A 14,743-nucleotide genomic window follows, 5' to 3' on the forward strand; every position below is an offset into this window, starting at 1 on the left:
ATGTATTTTTAAAATTATGGGCTGCCATATGTCCAGCCTGGTGGCTCAGATGGTAAAAGCGTCTGCCTACAATGCGGGAGACCTGGGTTCGATCCCTGGGTCAGGAAGATCCCCTGGAGAAGGAAATGGCAACCCACTCCAGTATTCTTGCCTGGAAAATCCCATGGACGGAGGAGCCTGGTTGCCTACTGTCCATGGGGTCGCAAAGAGTCGGACACGACTGAGCGACTTCACTATCTATATATTATTTTCATAGAATCCTTTCATTAATATAATTGTCAGAATTTATTCAATCTTTTACCCAAATAGCTTTTCCCAGGGTCATATGGCCACAAATTGGAGAATTCCAAGAGGAAACAAAATATATCTTTTGGCTCCTGGTTCTTCCAAAATATATTATTTTTAGTAAAGATTCTAGAATTCTTATACATTAATTCAGCAGGCAAAACTTTTTTGGGAAACATTTTTTGCATTTCCTCTATCTCTTCTTGAGTATTAAAGATTCAGGAGGCATCTACGAATTCAGAGCTAAGAAAGTATATATTTTAAAGATTTAATAGCTTTTAAGAAGTGCAGATTGTTCTTTGTGGCAGAGAAAACGATAATGTAAAAAACTAGCATTTTTCTTTTTAGTTCAGTGAGTGAAATGAAGACTTGGATCATTTTGCAAAATACTATGCCTAAAACTCAGCTGTAGGGCATATTTGCAGACTGTCAGAAAGAACACATTTCACATCTCAAACTTATCATTTTTGCTGTTGTTGAAAATTACAAATACTCAAAACTCTTTGTAGCATTGTAGTCATCATCATTAATATACACTTTGTGCATTTTTGTATACTGTTACCTGTCATGAAAATAAAAACCCGAAAGACTTTAGAAAGTGACCTTGTGTCTATTTCCTATTGCCGAGTAACCAATTGCCCCAAATTAAAACACCAGTGAGTTGTCTCATGGTTTCTGTAGATCAGAAATCTCTGACTGACACAACTCTGCTCAGGAACCCATGAGGCTGACATGAAGGTGCTGGCCAGTGCACGGGTCTCATTTGCAGTTTGAGAGTGCTCTTCCTGGCTCATTTAGGCATTATCAGACTGCAGCTCCTTGTGATTATAATATGATAGAGGCCCTACTTCTCTTGCTCGCTATTGGCTGGTGTTTCTCATGGCTTTTAGAGGCCACCCTCAGGTCCTACCCTCATCCAAAGTCAATTCAAGACATGGTTATCCAATGAAGAGCTCCCTGATGCTTCTGATAGCTTTTAAAAGTCTCATCTGATTAGTTCACCCTGGATGTGGGGTGGGGCGGGGGGAAGATTCCAATTTGATTCACTTAAAGTCAGCTGAGGATAATTATATCTGAAAGATATGTTTTGCCACATAATGCAACATAATCATGAAAGTAATATCTTATTGTATTTACAGGTCCTGTTGACATTTCAAGAGGAGGGATTTACATAGCTGTGTACTCTAATTTGATCTCTGGTTCCTCTGCCTTTTCTAAAACCAGCTTGAACATCAGGGAGTTCACGGTTCACGTATTGCTGAAGCCTGGCTTGGAGAATTTTGAGCATTACTTTACTAGCATGTGAGATGAGTGCAATTGTGCGGTAGTTTGAGCATTCTTTGGCGTTGCCTTTCTTTGGGATTGGAATGAAAACAGACCTTTTCCAGTCCTGTGGCCACTGCTGAGTTTTCCAAATTTGTTGGCATATTGAGTGCATCACTTTCACAGCATCATCTTTCAGGATTTGAAATAGCTTAACTGGAATTCTATCACCTCCACTAGCTTTGTTCATAGTGATGCTTTCTAAGGCCCACTTGACTTCACATTCCAGGATGTCTGGCTCTAGATGAGTGATCACATCATCATGATTATCTGCGTCGTGCAGATCTTTTTTCTACAGTTCTTCCATGTATTCTTGCCACCTCTTAATATCTTCTGCTTCTGTTAGGTCCATACCATTTCTGTCCTTTATCGAGCCCATCTTTGCATGAAATGTTCCCTTGGTATCTCTAATTTTCTTGAAGAGATCTCTAGTCTTTCCCATTCTGTTGTTTTCCTCGATTTCTTTGCATTGATCACTGAAGAAGGCTTTCTTATCTCTTCTTGCTATTCTTTGGGACTCTGCATTCAGATGCTTGTATCTTTCCTTTTCTCCTTTGCTTTTTGCCTCTCTCCTTTTCACAGCTATTTGTAAGGCCTCCCCAGACAGCCATTTTGCTTTTTTGCATTTCTTTTCCATAGGGATGGTCTTGATCCCTGTCTTCTATACAATGTCACGAACCTCATAGTTAGAACTAGACATGGAACAACAGACTGGTTCCAAATAGGAAAAGGAGTACGTCAAGGTTGTATATTGTCACCCTGCTTATTTAACTTCTATGCAGAGTACATCATGAGAAACGCTGGACTGGAAGAAACACAAGCTGGAATCAAGATTGCAGGGAGAAATATCAATAACCTCAGATATGCAGATGACACCACCCTTATGACAGAAAGTGAAGAGGAGCTAAAAAGCCTCTTGATGAAAGTGAAAGAGGAGAGTGAGAAACTTGGCTTAAAGCTCAACATTCAGAAAACGAAGATCACAGCATCCGGCCCCATCACTTCATGGGAAATAGACGGGGATACAGTGGAAACAATGTCAGACTTTATTTTTGGGGGTTCCAAAATCACTGCAGATGGTGACTGCAACAATGAAATTAAAAGACACTCCTTGGAAGAAAAGTTATGAGCAACCTAGATAACATATTCAAAAGCAGAGACATTACTTTGCTGACTAAGGTCCATCTAGTCAAGGCTATGGTTTTTCCTGTGGTCATGTATGGATGTGACAGTTGGACTGTGAAGAAGGCTGAGTGCCAAAGAATTGATGCTTTTGAAGTGTGATGTTGGAGAAGACTCTTGAGAGTCCCTTGGACTGCAAGGAGATCCAACCAGTCCATTCTGAAGGACATCAACCCTGGGATTTCTTTGGAGGGAATGATGCTGAAGCTGAAACTCCAGTACTTTGGCCACCTCATGTGAAGAGTTGACTCATTGGCAAAGACTCTGATGCTGGGAGGGATTGGGGGCAGGAGGAGAAGGGGATGACAGAGGATGAGATGGCTGGATGGCATCACGGACTCGATGGACGTGAGTCTGAGTGAACTCTGGGAGACGGTGATGGACAGGGAGGCCTGGCGTGCTGCGATTCATGGGGTCGCAAAGAGTTGGACATGACTGAGCAACTGAACTGAACTGAACTGAACTGAACTGTGTACTCCAAGGAGCAGGAATTTTATGGGCCATTTTAGAAACCTGCCCATCACAGACCTATAGTCTCAAGTATATCCATTAAAAAGGATATTATCCTTTATTTAAGCATTTTTATTTTTGAAAAATGGTTGGTGCTCTTCTCCTGGTATAGCCTTCTGAGTTTTCTTGGGAATGTTGCCTTCCTTATGGGAAGACACTGATGACACTGACATGTCTGTCAGTCCTGCAATGTTGTTCCCTTCCTCCCTTTATCCCAGGTGTAGGAAGTGTATATAGTAGTGATGGCCAATCAGCATTTCATATCCCTTAATGGTGATTTATTTAGAGGCACATGAGAAGAGGTTACCAGTTAGAGTGGTTTCTGAAAGTTTGGGTAGAATTAGTAGAAATAAGTTATCTTTTTCCCCTGAAATTTTTGGATGTGGAATGAGATAATATGTGCGTGAGTAGCGTCTGTGTGCTTGTCTGGTTGGCAGGTGTGGAGTGGGTGGCGGTGGTGACAGTTTTAGCCACTTGCTTCAAGTCTTCTTTAAAATGTTCGTATTCACAGATTTAAAGTACACATTTTATGGTGAAAGTATTAATTATCTTTCATATAAAATTTCCATTGTCTTTCTTTTAAATGTATAAGTGTTTAATTTGGCGCCTTCTTGGATTGGGTTCCTTGGGAAGCAGTCTGCAGAGAAGCACACAGATTTGGAGAGAAGGGTTCTTGGCAACAGTATCTGTGAGTGAATGTTAGTCAGGATTGTCCTTCAGATGTGACCAGAACAGCACCAAGGCATGCTCCAGGGAGTTATCTTGGTGTCAGTTCAAACAGTTGCTCACAAGCACATTCATGAGCAAAACAACGATTTTTACATATTGTGTCCATTCCTCTATGTCTATCCACATGCCTTTTTCTCAGACTTCTCTGTCTTTTTCATTCCATGCCCCATCCAACCAGCCAAGTCATTTGTTGTTGCTCATGAAACCATGCATATCACAACCTCGGGACACTTTCTACACAAAGCAGACGGCTGGGTGCACACTGAAGCTCTGTCCATTAGGAGGAATTTCACTGTGGTTGTTTGCAAGGTCATTTGTGAGTGACATGCAGGAGCTGGTAATTTCCAGCTTGTACACATATACTGAGCCATGAATCATGAATCCATGAGGGAGGAATTTCTGCTATTTCTAATTCACCTAATGAAGTTGATTACTTTCTTTGTGTTTCTGAGCAGCATGGTAGCACAGTCTCCTAAGGTCCTTGCAGAGCATTAAACCTTGTGTCATAGGATGCATGTGGGCTAAGTTGCTTCAGTCTTGTGTGAGTCTTTGCCACCCCATGGATTGTAGTCTGCAAAGCTTCTCTGTCCATGGGATTCTTCAGGCAAGAATACTGGAGTGGTTTACCATTTCCTTCTCCAGGGAATTTTCCTGACCCAGGGATTGAACCTGTGTCTCTTGAGTCTCCTGCATTGGAACTCCAAGGCCGGTTCTTTACCACTAGTGCCGCTTGGGAACAGTGTGTCATAGGATAGTGCTCCCACATGAATAGTTTCTTCCTTATCCAACTTTATGTTCCATACCCCCTGGCTCCCTTTTCTAGCATCTGGAGATACAGGTCTACTTGTACTTTCCCAGATTCTGCTAATGCATGTGGTATGTGATCCCCATTTCAGGTGAGTGAGTGAGTGAGTGAAGAGTGAAGTCGCTCAGTCGTGTCCGACTCTTTGCGACCCCATGGACTGTAGCCTAACCAGGTTCCTCTGTCCATGGGATTTTCCAGGTAAGAATACTGGAGTGGATTGCCATTTCCTTCTCCAGGGGATCTTCCCGACCCAGGGATGGAACCCAGGTCTCCCACATTGTAGGCAGAAGCTTTACCATTGGAGCCACCAGGGAAGATCCACATTTCAGGTAGTCTGCTTCAAAAGTGCCTTGGTCCTGAAGGGGATCGGAGTTGTTTACCAATTACTGCACCTTCAGCAGGCATCCTTCTATGGCAGGGTCATCTTTCACTGGCAATTATTTTTCTGCTTAATGGAGCACATTTATATAATAATACTAATAGCTACCATTTATTTGCCATATGAATGTTTGCCATATGATATATCCAGCAATTTATGAATTATTAATTTTTATACATATGCCTCAAGTTATGTTATAATTTTATAAATATAGAAACTAAATTTTAGTGAATTTCAATCCTTTACTCATGGCAATACACATAGCTAGTATTTAAACTAAGGTTAAAATAACTCAAAAACTCATAATTCTTTGTTTTTTTTCCTTCAAATTTTATTGAAGTATAATTGATTTATAGTTATATATTCTGGGGTACAGCTAAGTGATTCAGTTATACATATTCTTTTTCATATGCTTTTCATTGATTTGTCACAGGATATTAAATATAGTTCCCTGTGCTATACGGTAGAACTTGCAAAGCTCATACTTTTATGCTATGCATTGCTTAACTTAAAGAACTTCATCTTTTTCTTTTGGCCATGCTGTGCAGCTTGTGAGAGCTTAGTTCCCTGATCAGGGATTGAACCTGGGCCCCTGGCAGGGAAAATGCTGAGTCCTAACCAACTCGACCGCCAGGAAGTTCCTGAAATTCATCTTTTAAAATTTTTATTTATTGATTTAATTTATTTGGCTGCGGTGGGTCTTAGCTGTGGCATGTGAACTCTTATTTGCAGCATGTGGGATCAAGTTCCTTGACCAGGCATTGAGCCCAGGCCCACTGCATTGGGAGCTCAGAGTCTTAGCCACTGAAGTTCCCTGAACTTCTTCTTTTTCAAATAAATTAATTCTGGGCCTGGTTTTCAATTATCAGGACAGTAAGAAACAATGTAAGTTTTGCTTTGGGGGCTTCTTTCTCGTACGACTCTGTAAGACTTGAATTGGGGCAAGCGGAGATGAGCAAGTGACCTGGTCAACACCCATATCATCTTTGTCATTACCATTTTGTATTCTGCTGCATGTTGCTTTTGCACATGTTGGTCTTCTGTTGGTGTTCTGAGCAGGCCCAGGAGTGTGCTGGGCCTGCTCAGAGATCTCCATTGTAGTGGTTCTTCTGGCTCACACAAGACCTGATGCTTCTCTCCAGGCCTAGATCCTAGAGGCCAACCTCAGCTATCCCTCTCCATCTCCCCTTTGGGACTTCGTGCAGCAGGAACATAAATCTCCTCTGCTTGCCAAAAATCCAACCCCATCTAGCTCTAGGTCTGAAGGAGGCTCATCCTCTCATTTCTTCCAGGTTTCTTTCTTTCCCTGCATCTCTCCTCTTCCCTTTTAAATGAAATTCAGCCCTATTGCTTCATTAAAGGTTTTATAAAACAGAAGTCGTTAGTTCTCTCCTGGAGCAAAAGAAATTCTTACATGCTAGGACTGAAAAATCTTGATTATTTTCTTCAGGGGTGGGAAAGATAAAAATATACCAAAATCACTTCCAGTCTTTTGAATTTTGTGCATCAATGAGAACAGAACAGTAAAAAAAAGATTAGCATCTCAAATTATCCTGCCACAATTACAACACCTTGAAATTTGGTAATCATATTAACTGACATCTGTTCAGTGCATAGAAGGTACCAGGCACAGGTGCTTTCTGTTTTGTTTGTTTGTTTTTGTTTTTTGACTTTGGCTTTGGTTTATTGACGTCAGAGCACCCTTTGAATGTAGTTAAAAAACAAAAACATACACAATGAGAACGGAACTGGATCCAGGCTGCTGCCCCCTGACCCCAAGAGAATTCCTCCAATCAAGCTGAATTTGTACAAAATGCAAGAGGAGGAAAATGAGGCAATCTGGTGCTGAGTCAGGGAGGAGTCAGCTGGCGGAAGAGCAGTTGAGGGAGTGGGCAGGTCCTGCCTCTTTCTTGTAAGTGTGCGTGCAAACTGCGCTGCCCTGGGTGGGTGTCAGGATGGGTGCCCCATCAACTGTTTCCTGCACCAGGCTTTCCTCCTGTCTGTTCTGCTTCTGCATGTGAACAAGTTTGCCTCCATGCAGCACATCACAGTGGATTTGACCTTCTGTCATCTGCTGTTGTCTCACCAAACTCCATTCCCAGCTTGAAGCTGATCTCTGTGTTCTTGAAGATGCTGTGTGTTTTTATGGTGATTGTGTCTCCATTCACTTCAGTGATGTGGTAGGTTGGTCATGGTGGCAAAATCCACCCTGAGTGACTTCAGGTAGTCATTGAAAGTCTTGCCGTCCACTAACTTCCAGATGCCCATGAAGGTGTTCACCAGGGGGAGGCTGGGCAAGGCTGAGAAAGAGACAACAGAGTAGGCATGCAAGGATTCTGGGGCTGGCCCAGGGACTGTTCTAAGGTTGTCTGTTTTCTTACTTCATTTTTTCCTACAGCAACACATGAGGCAGATACTTCCATTATACCCATTTTATGCATGAGGATGCTGAGGTTTGAAAGGTTAGGTAACCTGTGCTAAATTACTGAGCTGCTGAATAGTAGACTGAGGGTTAAACCTCAGGCAATTGATTCAAGCATTTCTGCTTGTATGCATTGTGGTATTTGCCTTTCATATTAAACACAGCAACTGGAATCAGATAGTTTGCTGATTTGAAAAGAAGCAGTCTTCAGCTTTTGTTTGGCTTTTGGTTTTTTTAAATTGAAGTATAATTGGTTTACAATGTTGTATTAATTTCTGGCATACAGCAAAGTCATTGACATATATATAAATTATATAATATTAACTATTCTTTTTCAGATTTTTCCCATTTTAGGTTTCTACAGGATATTGAATATAGTTCCTGTGCTATACAGTAGGACCTTGTTGTTAAGAAGTGTTTTTGAGTATAAATATGAAGCATTTTAGATGTGGCTCAAAAATTGAGAATTGAGTCCTTTCTTGCTTAAATTTGGACTAGACACCTAGAAGTGTTCTAATCACTCAGCTAGACAAATATATTTCAACTTTATGTTTTGACCTTCCACTGGTAATTTTGTAAGACAAACTTTACTTCACCAATAATTGCTAAAAGAGAAAAAATGGAGATTATCTATATATATATATCTACATCCATATCTATCTGTCCATCTGTCACTGTAAATTATTTCCGTGAAATTATTTTAGCCATTGACAACATGGTTCTTTCTCTATTACTGAAATCACCATAAGCTAAGTAAAAGTACTTGATGAAAATCACAGACTCTTGTTCTCAAAATTCTTTTCAGAATTGACCAAAACTACCACATTAAAACAGCAAAACATTAAAGCAAAAACAAGACTGGGAGCTGACTGTGGCTCAGATCATGAACTCCTTTGCCAAATTCAGACTTAAATTGAAGAAAGTGGGGAAAACCACTAGACCATTCAGATATGACCTAAATCAAATCTCTTATAATTATACAGTGGAAGTGAGAAATAGATTTAAGGGACTAGATCTGATCAACAGAGTGCCTGATGAACTATGGACAGAGGTTCGTGACATTGTACAGGAGACAGGGATCAAGACCATCCCCAAGAAAAAGAAATGAAAAAGAGCAAAATGGCTGTCTAAGGAGGCCTATAAATAGCTGTGAAAAGAAGGGAAGTGAAAAGCAAAAGAGAAAAGGAACGATATATCCATGTGAATGCAGAGTTCCAAAGAATTGCAAGCAGAGGTAAGAAAGGCTTCTTCAGCGATCAATGCAAAGAAATAGAGGAAAATGATGGAATGGGAAGGACTAGAGATCTCTTCAAGAAAATTAGAGATACCAAGGGAACATTTCATGCAAAGATGGGCTCAATAAAGGACAGAAATGGTATGGACCTAACAGAAGCAGAAGATATTAAGAAGAGGTGGCAAGAATACACAGAAGAACTGTACAAAAAAGATCTTCACAACCCAGATAATCACAATGGTGTGATCACTCACCTAGAGCCAGACAAACTGGAATGTGAAGTCAAGTGGGCCTTAGAAAGCATCACTACGAACAGAGCTAGTGGAGGTGTTGGAATTCCAGTTGAGCTATTTCAAATCCTAAAAGATGATGCTGTGAAAGTGCTGCACTCAATAAGCCAGCAAATTTGGAAAACTCAGCAGTGGCCACCGGACTGGAAAAGGTCAGTTTTCATTCCAATCCCAAAGAAAGGCAATGCCAAGGAATGCTCAAACTACCGCACAACTGCACTCCTTTCACACACTAGTAAAGTAATGCTCAAAATTCTCCAAGCCAGGCTTCAGCAATACGTGAACCATGAACTTCCAAATATTCAAGCTGGTTTTAGAAAAGGCAGAGGAACCAGAGATCATATTGCCAAGATTCATTGGACCATAGAAAAAGCAAGAGAGTTCCAGAAAAACATCTATTTCTGCTTTATTGACTATGCCAAAACCTTTAACTGTTTGGATAACAATAAACTGTGGAAAATTCTGAAAGAGATGGGCATACCAGACCACCTGACCTGCCTCTTGAGAAACCTGTATGCAGGTCAGGAAGCAACAGCTAGAACTGGACATGGAACAACAGACTGGTTCCAAATAGGAAAAGGAGTACATCAAGGATGTATATTGTCACCCTGCTTATTTAACTTCTATGCAGAGTACATCATGAGAAATGCTGAGCTGGAAGAAACACAAGCTGGAATCAAGATTGCTGGGAGAAATATCAATAACCTCAGATATGCAGACGACACCACCCTTACAGCAGAAAGTGAAGAAGATCTAAAAAGCCTCTTGATGAAAGTGAAAGAGGAGAGTGAAAAAGTTGAGTTTAAGCTCAACATTCAGAAAACTAAGACCATGGCATCTGGTCCCGTCTCTTCATGGGAGATAGATGGGAAAATAGTGGAAACAGTGGCTGACTTCATTTTTTGGGCTCCAAAATCACTGCAGATGGTGACTGCAGCCATGAAATTAAAAGACACTTACTCCTTGGAAGGAAAGTTATGACCAACCTAGACAGCATATTAAAAAGCAGAGACATTACTTTGTCAACAAAGGTCCATCCAGTCAAGGCTATGGTTTTTCTAGTAGTCATGTATGAATGTGAGTTGGACTATAGAGAAAGCTGAGAGCTGAAGAATTGATGCTTCTGAACTGTGGTATTGGAGGAGACTCTTGAGAGTCCCTTGGACTGCAAGGAGATCCAACCAGTCCATCCTAAAGGAGATCAGTCTTGAGTGTTCATTGGAAGGACTGATGTTGAAGCTGAAACTCCAATGCTTTGGCCACCTGATGCGAAGGGGTGACTCATTTGAAAGGACCCTGATGCTGGGAAGGATTGAGGGCAAGAGGAGAAGGGAACGACAGAGGATGAGATGGTTGGATGGCATCACCGACTCAATGGACATTAGTTTGGGTAAGTTCTGGGAGTTAGTGATGGACTGGGAGGCCTGGTGTGGTGCGGTTCATGGGGTCACAAAAGGTTGGATAAGACTTAGCTACTGAACTGCACTGAACCACATTACAAAATAAAGTCAGAATCAGGAGTGACTTTTGTTGTGTTCTTATTTGGCTTACATTTTTGCAGTGGTTCCTTGGATAATTTCTGCTTCCCTTCAGGAAGAATAGATTATGAAGGAATAAAAGCACTAAAAGGTTTTTTAAGAACACATGTTTCGACATATACTATATGTAAATTGCCTGACACAATGCTGGAACTCAATAAATATTAGTTAATTTCCATGCATTTCCTTAAAATGTGCTTCCCACTATGCTGTACACCAGAAACTAACACAATATAGCAAATCAACTGTACTTCAAAAAAAAAAAAAAATTGAAAGAAAAGAAATAAAAGGGTTCTTGGGATTCAGAGAATTAAGACTTTGACTTTTCTGTTGGATCTTGTCATTTATATTCTTTCTTGCTTTTCTAGTCTTTGTCCAATAAGTGGTTTGCTGTCACCTTGGTAGAGACTGTGTAAGGAGAAACTAATGTCTGTAAAGTGATCTCTAGCACCTATTGGATTTTCTCCCATTATTTACCGCTTCCACAGGTGATTGAAGGTTGTGAAGAATACACAGGGATTCTTCAAGGTTACTGGGATGTCATCCAGGCAGCTGGGAAGGTCTTTGTCTTTGTGTTTCTCTGACTTACTCTGGCTCTTTCTGTCACCTTATAGTTGGAAGCTTGTCTTAGTCTATCCATTAGCATAAAGGTGTGCAGAGTTAACGATGAGTAAACAATATGCATTTTATGTGTTTTACAGGTAATTACCTTTCTTTTTCTTAGGTAGAACAATCTGACTGTGCTTATAACTGTTATTTGAATACATTTAAAAAAATTGCTTTAGCCATTATTTCAAGCATTTGTAAAGTTGCCCCCTAAGAATCCAGCTAAAAGGTCTATGCATTTCGATTCATGGCAGTGCTTCTGGGCATTCTCCTGTTTTAGAAAAACATAAATACCTGCCAAGGTGCAATGGGCAGTTTTGCAAAAGTAATGACCACTCTGTTCCAATCAGTCTTATGCAAGTCTACTGTTTAATTCTCTGATCGGAAGCAATTGCATGCAGAAGACAGAGAAAATCCCTCTGGCATGAAAGGCTGTTTCCCAATACTGCTGCCCCATTCAGTAGATCACATTTGCATAAAAATAGTTTAACTTTCTCTGTATTATTCCTCCTTCTCTATAAGAGAAACAATACAGCACTGTGGTTCAGTCCTTACATGAAACTGGGTCAGATCTTGCATTCTATCTTTAAACTGTGTGTGTGCCGGGGGATGGGTGGGGATGGGGGTTGGGTGGAGGGGTTGGGGGGTGGGTGCTAAGTTGGTTCAGTCATGTCCAGCTCTTTGCAACCCCATGGACTGTTGCCTGCAATTCTCCTCTGTCCATGTGATTCTCCAGGCAAGAATACTGGAGTGGGTTGCCATACCCTCCTCCAGGGGATCTTCCCAACCCAGGGATTGAAACTGCATCTCTTATGTCTCCTGTGTTGGCAGGTGGGTTCTTTACCACTAGTGCCACCTAGGAAGCCCCTTTAAATTGTGTGATACCAGTCACATTTCTTAAGTGTTTTGAGCTTCAGCTTCCTCATCTATTCAGTCCTTAACTAAGTCATCTTACAAGTTAAATGACCAGCTCTATACACAAATGGACATACAGTAAACCATTGCATGGCCTGATTATTAAGATTATTTTTTCATTTCCATCTGCAAAATTGTTCTACAGTTGTCTCATGAATGTTTTGAGTTCCACATTTGAATGTAAATCCCTATAGCTTCAAGTAGATATTCAATATGGTCTATGTCCTTAGATGGGAAAGTTGATGAAAGCAGGTAGGAAGGAAATTGTAGGTCTTGTGCTACAATTGTTTCTTCTCATAGTTATGATGGAAACAGTGTCAGATTTTATTTTTCTGGGCTCTAAAATCACTGCAGATGGTGACTGCAGCCATGAAATTAAAAGATGCTTACTCCTTGGAAGGAAAGTTATGACCAACCTAGATAGCATATTCAAAAGCAGAGACACTACTTTGCCAACAAAGTTCTGTCTAGTCAAGGCTATGGTTTTTCCTGTGGTCATGTATGGATCTGAGAGTTGGATTGTGAAGAAAGCTGAGCACTGAAGTATTGATGCTTTTGAATCTTGGTGTTGGAGAAGACTCTTGAGAGTCCCTTGGACTGCAAGGAGATCCAACCAGTCCATTCTGAAAGAGATTAGCCCTGCGTGTTCTTTGGAAGGAATGATGCTAAAGCTGAAACTCCAGTACTTTGGCCACCTTATGTGAAGAGTTGACTCATTGGAAAAGACTCTGATGCTGGGATGGTTTGGGGGCAGGAGGAGAACGGGACGACAGAGGATGAGATGGCTGGATGGCATCACCGATTCGATGGACGTGAGTTTGAGTGAACTCTGGGAGTTGGTGATGGACAGGGAGGTCTGGCGTGCTGCAATTCATGGGGTCACAAAGAGTCAGACATGACTAAGTGGCTGAACTGAACTGAACTGAACTGATAGTTATGGTGGGTTATTTTGAGACACCCATATTCTCTTACCAGGTTGCTGCTGCAACTAAGGACAAGTATTTGGAAGAATGGCTTTTGAGGTAGCAGTGCTGATCATAGTTATGGAATTTGATATTTTGTTTCTTGAGGCCAAGTTGTCTACGGAGCCAGTTGGTTGAAAGTCGAGCTCTGTTCTCATAACATCCACACTCTGGTTAGTGATTGAACCACTGCTTTCTGAAAGCTGTCGCCTTCGTTACAAGTTGAACTGCATGAAAAAAGAGCCAGAAAAGTCATTAGAGTTCATGAGTTCAGGGAGACCACAGAAGGGTTTTGACTGAGCTTTCTTCATTGTTCATGAATAGCTGCTAAGTTTTGAAGGCTTAGGATATTATGTGGTTTCTCAGACTGACTAAAGTTGGATGAATTATAACTTTAAATTTGCCAGAGGACAGGGTGACATTTTTTTTTCTTTTTTGATATTTTATTTTCAGTTTCAGTTTTTCTATTTCTAGATGAACTCCTTTAATCAAATGGAAGGATCGAATATTTTCTTTTTTATATACAAGGAGACTAGAAGGGTCCAAAACCAAGAATGGTAAAAATATTCTCATATCTTGCTGATTCTGACCAAAAAGCCAAAAAAATATCAAGCCGCAAATGACCAAAAAAACATGTATGGCAGAAAGTGAAGAGGAACTAAAAAGCCTCTTGATGAAAGTGAAAGAGGAGAGTGAAAAAGTTGGCTTAAAGCTCAACATTCAGAAAATGAAGATCATGGCAACCGGTCCCATCACTTCATGGGAAATAGATAGGGAAATAGTGGAAACAGTCTCAGACTTTATTTTGGGGGGCTCCAAAATCACTGCAGATGGTGACTGCAGCCATGAAATTAAAAGACGCTTACTCCTTGGAAGAAAAGTTATGAGCAACCTAGACAGCATATTCAAAAGCAGAGACATTACTTTGCTGAGTAACGTCCGTCTAGACAAGGCTCTGGTTTTTTCAGTAGTCAAGTATGGATGTGAGCGTTGGACTGTGAAGAAAGCTGAGCGCTGAAGAATTGATGCTTTTGAACTGTGATGTTGGAGAAGAGTCCCTTGGACTGCAAGGAGATCCAACAAGTCCATTCTGAAGGAGATCAGCCCTGGGATTTCTTTGGAAGGAATGATGCTAAAGCTGAAACTCCAGTACTTTGGCCACCTCATGTGAAGAGTTGACTCATTGGAAAAGACTTTGATGCTGGGAGGGATTGGGGGCAGGAGGAGAAGGGGATGACCGAGGATGAGATGGCTGATCACTGACTCAATGGACGTGAGTCTGAGTGAACTCCAGGAGTTGGTGATGGACAGGAAGGCCTGGCGTGCTGCGATTCATGGGGTCGCAAAGAGTCGAACACGACTGAGCAACTGAACTGAACTGAACTGAAGAGTAAAAGGCAGTTCTTGCTTGTTTTATTTATATATATAATATATATGTATGCATGCATGCTTAGTTACTCAACCATGTCCAACTCTTTGTGACCCAATGAACTGTAGCCTGCCAGGCTCCTCTGTCCATGGCGTTCTCCAGGCAAGAATAGTGGAGTGGAAAAACATTTCCTT

At 41.1% G+C, this 14,743-nt stretch overlaps 1 pseudogene; it reads right to left on the reverse strand.

Annotated features, from left to right (window-relative positions):
• The window catches only part of LOC106503794, a 135,278-nt pseudogene continuing 127,609 nt past the window's right edge, over positions 7,075–14,743 (reverse strand).

The sequence above is a fragment of the Capra hircus genome, chromosome 1 (genome assembly GCF_001704415.2).
Source record: "Capra hircus breed San Clemente chromosome 1, ASM170441v1, whole genome shotgun sequence".
Classification (NCBI taxonomy): Eukaryota; Metazoa; Chordata; class Mammalia; order Artiodactyla; family Bovidae; genus Capra; species Capra hircus.